Source organism: Etheostoma cragini, chromosome 8 (assembly GCF_013103735.1).
Source record: "Etheostoma cragini isolate CJK2018 chromosome 8, CSU_Ecrag_1.0, whole genome shotgun sequence".
NCBI classification, from domain to species: domain Eukaryota; kingdom Metazoa; phylum Chordata; class Actinopteri; order Perciformes; family Percidae; genus Etheostoma; species Etheostoma cragini.
This window is the reverse complement of record NC_048414.1, coordinates 29,449,722-29,455,585: the sequence shown is the minus strand read 5'-3', so window position 1 is coordinate 29,455,585 and position 5,864 is coordinate 29,449,722. Positions and strand designations below refer to the sequence as shown.

Sequence of the window (5,864 nt, the reverse complement as noted above, 5' to 3'; positions counted from 1 at the left end):
ACCACTAAGGTCTATATAAAAGAGACTTCAGATACAGCATTAGGGGACCACTAAGGTCTATATAAAGAGACTTCAGATGCAGTATAAGGGACCACTAAGGTCTATATAAAGAGACTTCAGATGCAGTATTAGGGACCACTAAGGTCTATATAAAGAGACTTCAGATACAGTATTAGGGACCACTAAGGTCTATATAAAGAAAAAAATGTATGAAAAAATATCATGATTCAGTTTGAAAGTAACACTTAATGACTGACTTTGTAGGCTCATTGAAGTATGACATATTCGTATCATATCAGTTGTAATTGAATTTGATTTGATTTATTGTTCGGTATCTAGGGCAGTGGTTCCCAAACGTTTCAGCATACAACCCCTTAAAATGAAGCAATATCTTGCGGTTATTGACGTAGTGTTCTCCAACTTCCTAAATCGGATTCATCTCTCATTCTACTGAAAAGTATCAGTAAAAGAACAACTTCCCTAGTGTGTAACGACCAAAAGATACGGAGATGACGTAGGGCAGCACACTATGACACGTTAAATGTAGCGGAAACAATCATATTGAATATGTATTTAAAAGGCTCGCCGTTGTTTAATGCAGTTCGCATTGTTCTACTCGATGTGGACGCTACATTAAAAAGCAGCGTTGCTTGGTAACAAAGAAGCTAGCCTGTCTCCATCGTTAACTAGCAGAACTTGGACCTTGGATGGTAACAGCTAACGCTAGCTAGCAAAGCACAGCATTGGCTACGATACTGTCACGTAGGCCTATATTAAAGACTGGGGGTGCAATGGAAATAACGTTATAACGTAAGCATGATGTTCTCAAAACTAAGCAACTTCAACATTGACGCTAACCTTTTGAAGAACAGCAAGCTTTAGCTACATCCTGCACACTGTGGCACAAAATGTCCACTTCCTGGTACTAAAAGGGATGACACTGATTGTAGCCAATCAAATGAGCCAAATGTTCACTTGCTTCATTATGACTGGTTCACGGTGTCGTAGGCGGGGAGAATCGGCCGTTGTTTGGTAGGGGTACATTCAACACAATGTCTGTTTTCTGTTTTGCTTATAGCAGGCACAGCGGTTTGTAACGTGCACATCAATGGCGCCCGTCTCCTTCTGTCTAACGCCTCTGCTGCTCCATATTAAACCAAGTGCAGTAAAGACAGCAAGCCATATTTACAAAGACACATACTCACTACATAGGGATTGTAATGACTTGCATGAATGCAAAGCTTATTAAAGTTAGAGATCAGATAAATGACAACTTAACATTGTGTAAGGCGGTGTTAGTGGTTACTCTTTTCTCTCCATCTTTTAGTCATAAATACATCTTCCAGGAAATAAATAGTTAATCCAAACAGATTGTGAGTTTGGGTTCATTGACATCACTGAGGTACCCTTAATCATTTTTTTATTACATAACTTATTGTGAAAATGCGTAGGGTGCATACCCATGCAAACACACCATTTATGTGGCCCTAAACCACATTCAAACCATACATTTAAAAAACAAACAAAAACAAACTAGTAATTCACGTTAGCATGAGGAGCAACTGTCATTTCAGTCCTATTCCATCTCTCACCAGCAGAGTCTGCACAGGAGTTACCTAAGAGAGAGAAAGAGAGAGCCCTTTGCAGGAACAGCAAGCAGTTGAAAAGCTCCTTTTAAGGGCATGAGATTTACTATGTGAGTGCACTGAGCCGGGTGTGTTGCATTGTAATGAGGTCTTGTAGGACAGTGGATGTGAAGGTGACGCGCAGCCATCTGCCCACGCCGAGTAAACAGGCTGCTGTAGACAGGATACCAATGATGAATCAGTGTGTGCTGCAGAAGATGGACCACAGAGAAATAATATCATTCTGGAGTGCATTCACTGTCCAAAGTTACAAAGTTGTTATCTGGGTCATGATGGTTCTTGACCTTCTTCCCCTTTGAATTCAGCATGGACCGTAGATTGTTAGTTGTTGGCCCCTTGCTAAGGTAACAGCCTACATGAAGCGAGCCAAGTGTGTTATTGTTACTAGGGCTGAATCCCCAGCATTATAAAGGTTTGCCCTTTTTCTACTATATGTAAGTACAAAGTGAAGAACACTTTTAGGTGGATAGGCCTGTTGGCAACATTTTGTTAAACACAAATTTAAATTAACAATTTGAATTAACAAAATCAGTTGATGGAGATACTTTTCTATTTATTCATTTATATTTGAAACTAAAGGGAGTCCAAAATCATCTGCAAGTCCCAGAGGAGAGTCAAAAGTAAAAGAGCTGAATATGAATGTACAGTTCAGCTGCTTTGGCTTCTAGTTCCCAGTTTAAATCCATACAGGCCTTAAAGGGTTTATACTACAAAAAGAGTTATGTACATTTATGAAGGCCCGTTCAATAGCGCGTAGGGTAATAGCAATACTGGGCGAATTATCAAAAAGGTAAAGACAATATGGCCACTCTGGATCAACAGTTGCAAACCCTATAGGTTTACAGCTTACATTTTAGACCAGTGATTTTTGTAAGCTCTTTTGCTATTTTGTTTCTTCATTGGTGTTTCAGGCAGGTACAGACAGAACCAGACAGAACCCATGGTTCACTGATATATGATTGGGTATGCACACGTTCCAATAAAAGACAGACTTGGCTCATTTACTATCAGCTGAACTGTGTTCATGCTTCTTTACTGATGCAGCCGTCAACAAGTTGAGACTCGAGAAGTGAGTCTTGCTAGTTCTTCTTTTCTTTTCCCTCTGTCCACTAACCCTCCTCTCAACTGCATCCCTATATGGTAAAAGTCTCACTGCTGAAACACCGCGCAGGAAATGCACCATTTGAATACCAAATTTAAAGAAAGAAGACTGAAACGACACACACCACACATACACTTTGAGGGACTGAAATTGTCAACCCGACTTCAAAGCGTTCTTGCATTTCCATTTTAAGAAAAGCTATTCTGGTTTGCCACGTGTAATTGTAGTCACTTGTACTTTCTGTGTTCTGTCTGCATTCTCATGCCAGAGGCAAATATCATGTGAATGATTACATAGAATTTTCAAGCATGTTTTAAAGGAGCTTCTGCAGAGAAGGACAAGTGACGTGCTGTAAAAGCAAGTCTAACCCAAAGCATTTTTCTGCTGAGGTTTTAACATGAGCAGCATATGAGGGTTGTCACAAGGGGAGCTGTGCTTCCCAGGTCTCACAGCAGAACCAAAGACTTCCTGTACACATGGGTCTTGTGTGCTTGAGTGCATTGTGTACTAAACGATTTCAATAAGACACTCCTCTGAGTCTCAGACATTTGTTGGCTGCAGCTGCACTTCATCATTCAAAATGCCACAGAAAAAACACTTGTCATGTTTCTTGGTAGATGAAAATCCAATGAAAAGTTGCTTTCCTGTAGGTAGAAGTTTGTTCATGTTTAAGGCTTTGGATCACATACGGTGGGAAAAGGATCGGCCACATGGAACTTAACCTTTTCATGCTAGCATAAAAGTTGTAAATTGTGAAACTAAGACAATTCCCAAACATGCGAGGCAATTGCAAATAGTTGCATGAGAGTGACAAGCCATGCAATTAATCTAGGACACACACACACACACACACACATCCACAATATTATAAAGAATGTCTTTCTGTCAGATGCTGTGACAGACATCTTCCTCATTCTGATTCATCTGCTGAAAGAATCCAGGATCTCGTCCCACTTTTCATGTGGCCGTTGGGACATCTGCTTGCCGGTTGGACTATCAAGTCCGGCCTTTTTAAAACAGACCTGTTGCAGATGGCATCCCCGGTACAGCCATGACGTACAAAACTTAGACGTTTTACATATCTGAAAAGTCATTTGTTCAGCCATGAGCACAATGTCTTCTAAACTCTGAAGGCACAGACATCTTACCAGACGTACAAATAAGTTGAGTGCCTCAAAATACAAAATGGTATCAAATTGAGGGTTTCAAAAGGTTTTTGCATCAATTTGATAATGTGTTGACTGCATTCCACTTAGGTGTGTTGGCTTCATGGTAGTGGTATTAGTAACAGCTGCTGCTCCTTCAATTACAAAGGTACAGTCATAATACACTTCCGTTCTGTGAGTACTTGCTCTGCTTCCTTTTGACTTCAATTGAAGCCCATTCAACCAATCATTTCAAGAATCCTTTTAGGTTTCCATAATGTTGTCAGACACTTATCAATCTGAGCCTGTCAGCGGCAGAAAGAGAATGCTTCCGCATGACCTTCTGTAAAAGAACATGTTTGTATTAAGTTATTGCTACTTTTGCAAAACAAATGTCAGGTTTTCTCCTGGAAATGTAGTGCCGTGGATCCAGACTATCTCTCATTTGACAGGATGCTGAGCTGTTGCAGTTTGAGGATAACGTTGCTGAAGTAAGTAGAAATCTGCTGACAGGGATCCAAATCAAATTGCAGAGCTGTTTGATTACGCTTTTGCATATTTTAATAAAAGCAATTCATGTGTATCCAGTTAGAGTTTTCTTTCTGATGAATCAGACAGATGTAGCCGTGGCTCATACCCTTATAACTCTATAGTGACCCATGCCTTGATTTACAGTGATATTAGATTTTTCCTCCAGAGCGCCATTAAAATTCACCGCTATTCTCATTCTAATTTAAAAGGTCCGGGCACTGAAAAAATTGACCTTTTACCGTAAGCGATTGGCTACCGAAGACAATTCAACGAATGAATAACTATTTTACTGGGTGTCACTGATCCATGCAGAGCAGAGAGTTATAGTTTAATTAAAAGGAGAGTGGACTCCACAGTAGGAAATAGATAAGGACAGTGTGTTAATAACTGGATTGAATGAGGGAGGCACAGTTGAATAGAAAGAGAAAGAGAAAGTAGAGTAAGCGAGACAGCAAAAAGGGGGTCAGAAAGCAGATCTAGGTAAGATTGTGTGGTGGTCTGACAGAGACAGACAAAGCTCACCTGATAGAGTGTGTGCCCCGTGTACAAAGCATCAGTCCATGTCACTGCAGCCACAGGTTCAACTCTAAATAAATAATAAATAATATGAATAACGGCCTAAAAAATAAATCACATCCATGAGTGTAATATTGCAGTTATCATCCAACTGCATTCATATTGTGGGCAAATTCTCAAAATAAAAAAACTATTAGAAACAATTAGCCCCTTTTAACTGAATACATAGCTCACATTTAAACACAAACCTGATCACTCAATCTTGTTATAACTAAGATGTCCACGGATAGATTTGGATTTGACGTCAGGTCCACGTTCTTGGACCAGTTGACCCGGTCCTTCTCTCAGGAGACAGCACGGGGAACCATGGGGACTTTACTCCTTCTTACATGGCTTCCCTCGCCCAGCCGGCTATGAAATAACCTTTGGAACAGGAAGTGAGCTGAACATTTGAACTTCCTTACTGTACATCCAGACGCAGATAAGGCTTCACTTTAATCACACGGCCCTGCTATCATCCTATAAAACTACAGAAGAGGAAACACACGCAGTTAGTTCTCTTCAGTGGCTTTGGATTATCACCATAGTCCCACGCCAGCTTGGTAAAACCGTCCTGCTTCATCCAGGGGCTGGCTACGGTGGCCCACAGGGGCCAACGTCCTGCAACTTAACACCACGCACGCAAATACACTACATACACACAACTTAACAAAACACATGCAAATAGACTAAATACACACAACTCATTTGACATCACACGCACAGCATTCTGCAAGCACACTGCAAATACACACAACACAACCAAATACACAACCAACCAAAAACACACAACCACATACACACAACCAACCAAATACACACAACCAACCAAATACACACAACCAAATACACACAACCAACCAAATACACACAACCAACCAAATA

The 5,864-nt window shown here is 40.5% G+C and overlaps 2 protein-coding genes across 3 annotated transcripts in view; one reads left to right on the top strand and one right to left on the bottom strand.

Annotated features, from left to right (window-relative positions):
- meak7 (MTOR associated protein, eak-7 homolog) overlaps positions 1-950 on the bottom strand; it is a 13,296-nt gene extending 12,346 nt beyond the window's left edge. For both annotated transcript variants that reach the window (XM_034878682.1, XM_034878683.1), the window contains exon 1: positions 859-950. The gene's annotated coding sequence lies outside the window, so the exon portion shown is untranslated. The remainder of the gene's footprint in view (positions 1-858) is intronic.
- Positions 1-5,864, top strand: part of gan (gigaxonin) — a 322,832-nt gene that overhangs the window by 116,202 nt on the left and 200,766 nt on the right. The window lies entirely within an intron of this gene.